The sequence below is a fragment of the Pinus tabuliformis genome, chromosome 3_1 (assembly GCF_031772625.1).
Source record: "Pinus tabuliformis cultivar Carrire ecotype Pingquan chromosome 3_1, CPIR1, whole genome shotgun sequence".
Taxonomy (NCBI): Eukaryota; Viridiplantae; Streptophyta; class Pinopsida; order Pinales; family Pinaceae; genus Pinus; species Pinus tabuliformis.
In genome coordinates this window covers 371,432,691-371,436,151 of record NC_142301.1, presented here as the reverse complement: position 1 = coordinate 371,436,151, position 3,461 = coordinate 371,432,691, and the positions used below count along the sequence as shown (strand labels likewise).

General features: G+C 31.3%; 1 pseudogene; it reads left to right on the top strand.

Moving 5' to 3' along the window:
* The first annotated feature begins 785 nt into the window (after positions 1-785).
* Positions 786-1,355, top strand: LOC149187251 (dirigent protein 23 pseudogene; annotated as a pseudogene).
* The last annotated feature ends 2,106 nt before the right edge of the window (positions 1,356-3,461 follow it).

The following is a 3,461-nucleotide window of genomic DNA, read 5'->3' as shown; positions in this document are numbered from 1 at the left end:
GTTTTAAATCGATATTAATATTTAAATTGCAACCTAAATTAAAAGATTTGAAAAACTCACAACCTTATTAATTTAACAATAATAATATCTCCTCGAATATGACCTTAGGTAACACAGAGGCAACCGGCGTAGATGCCTGTCTTCCGGGCGGTTTGCTTTAAAACGTATGTCACCGATGCCTCTGATGAGGACGCAAGCAATATACACCCTGCAGTGCACTCGAGTAATACCAACGTTTGATTTTACTTAAAATTTGTGTTATTATTTTGAATAGGGTTAGGTTGATATTGCAATTTTTTTGTTCTCCTAAATTCGATAACATGATTTTTAATGATATCGAAAATGTTTCTAGAATGTCTGTATTTTAAAATCGATAATGATTCAAACGCCAAAATCTTGTTAATTCAAAATTTTAAGACTAAATTTCCACTTTCTTACCTGATTTATAGCCAAACTGAAAATCGACTGACATATGATTTTGAACTGACAACGGGTTAAGCGGCAAAGATGCCTCTCTGCCTGGCCGTTACGTTTGCTTTAGAACGTGTCCCCTAATGCGTCCAAGGGACTGCTTTGAAAAAACCCTACACTCCAAACGGCGTAGGTGACTCTCTGCATGGTGCTTTTCTTTAAAATGTGTTTCCTTGATGCGTGTGACGGCTGCGTTGAAAATTTCTATGGTCCAAAGGAAACTATATAAGGCATCATCTCCCAGTCTAATTTATCTGTGGCCCTTGTATTGTAATTTAATCTTCTGATTCATCAATATAAAACTTGAGTTAGAGATGGCCAAGCTAAGAGCTGATGTTGCATCAAATGTTATTAACATTGCAGTTGCAGCTACGTTGTTATTATTGTTGCTAGCATTAATAGCAGAGGGTGGACAAGGATATGGTGGCAAGGTGGAGGAAAAAACAAGTCACCTGCATTTCTATTTTCATGACACGGTCTCGGGAAAAAATGTGACTACAGTGCCAGTGGCGAGGGCTAACGGAACGAACTCCTCCCCTAATCTTTTCGGTCTGGCGGTGGTAATTGACGACTTGTTGACGAAAGGACCAGAGCCCACCTCCCAATTGGTAGGCAGAATGCAGGGTCTCTACACTTTATCTGGATTACAGGAAACCGCTATGCAGATGGTGGTGACCCTTGTTTTCTCTAGCGACAAGTACAACGGCAGCAGCCTCTCTGTGGTGGGCATTAACCCCATTTATCATCCTGTTAGAGAAATGCCCATCGTCGGAGGAAGCGGATTGTTTCGGGTGGCTCGAGGCTACGCACTCGCTCGCACTCATTCCCTCGCGCAAAATGGCAATGCAGTCGTTGAATGTAATGTCACTATTTTCCATTACTAATGGTGACCATGCAGTCTAGGATTGAATTTCCTTTCTACTATGGTTTTCTCTAGGTAAAGTTGGAGGTGCGATTCGAACGTAAAATAAGAAAGTTCTAATTTGGTTCTACTTGTCTCTCTCGTCGCTGCTTTCATGGGCACACATTTTATGTTATTCTAAATTATGAATATGTTTCAGTGTGTTATCCCCGTATGTATTTTCGGGCGAACTTGCTTTTCCTAAATTGAAGTCGCAACCAAGGATTATTTGTGGAAAGGGAAAACGAGCAATAACGTTTTCTAGTTGTTTATCTAAAAAAATATTTTATTTCTATTTTTATTAATATTACTGTATTACATGAGCTTAAGTTTATTTAAATTTGAATTTATTATGAACCAAAAGAATAAATTTAAGCAAGCATTTTATTATATTTTCATTCTGATATATGGCATATATTTTAAAATTAAAATATATGTTTTATATATCATATTATGGATCACATTTAGGTATTTTCTTCATATTGATTACATTGTTATATATTCAAACTTTTATTCATACATTGGGTAGGAAGAAACTATATATCTTTTATGTGATTCATTAATTTTATAACTATTTTTTGAAATATTTAAATAGAAATTTTTTATTTTATTTTTTTCCTATATTGAGAGAAATAATTGATATCACTTATTAACTCCATACTAAACATTAAATTTTTTTTAATGTTATTACATAAATTTTTAGTTTCACTACATAAATTTCTAGTTTTAATTAGTGATCAATTTTATTTTTATTAAAAATAGATATTGAAATATTTGATTTATAAGAAATATTGAAATATTTTTTTCCTTGTTATTAATATTAATATATATATATATATATATATATATATATAGTCTTAAATATTTTTGGTCAAATATTTTATAAACTTGTAAAATATTCTAAATATTTTATAAACTTGTCTTATATTACATTATAAAAAAGTTATTTAATAAGCATTTTTTTTTATTTACAATTTCTACCCATATAAATAAGAGATGTTATAATATTATATTTGTAATTTATATAAAAAAAAATTAATTATCATAATATTTGTAATAGGCACCTCATTATCATTATCATATATATATAATTTTTATTTTAATATGAATTATTTTAAATATTTTATTTATAATTAATTTTAAAATATTTTTATTATTATATATTGGTTTATATTACATAATTACTATTATGTATTTAATAATATATTAACATTAATAATAAAATTATATTTAAAAGGAATTATTTATATGAAAAAAGGAAAACCATTTTACATTCCATAAATGAACAAAAAAAACCATTATTTGTATTTATGTGTTATATATAGTTTAACAAAAAGAAATATTTTTATTGTCAAGTTTTATTAGGACAATTGGTTGGAGATGGGCCTCCGAAATCTCACAAAGGTTGTTGCGTCTGTGTTAGGGGAGGAGACATGCTAAAATTCACTTAGCTTAAGGTTGGCGTGGCCCAGGTTTGGTGGGATGAGGTTGTTGCTCCTGTGCTATGGGAGAAGACATGATAAAAATCCAATTAGCTTAGGGCTAGTGTGGCCCTGGCCAGGTGCAATTAAGTTGGCTAATGTGGCCCTGACCCGGTGTGATGAAGTTGTTGCAACTGTGCTAGGGGAGGAGACATGCTAAAAATCCAATCAGTTTAGTGCTGGTGTGCCCTAAGACAGGTCCAATCCACGATTCATTTTGATGAATTAAATGCCCCTCGGTCACGGTTTCTCAAGCCACATATCAAACCTAGAAAATCGTAAATAAATATATAAAAAAATTATAACACTTTTCATAAATTAAAATTTTCAAAACAAAATTTCATGATGGGAATATTTGAAAGAAATAATAATATAAAATTGTATATAACAAGTAATACTAACGAAACTTATGCAACAAAATAGCCTTACCCAAGGTGTAGAGAACCAAAGCCTTGCATGAATGAGATACATCAAAGGGTTAAAATTATATTGGAGTCTCTATAATTACATTCAAGAACAATGAAAATTGTAAAAACGGTCACGAAGGAAAAATCTCAAATATGGATTTTTATCCAATTTTAATTTTATGATATGGATCTTCCTCAAAG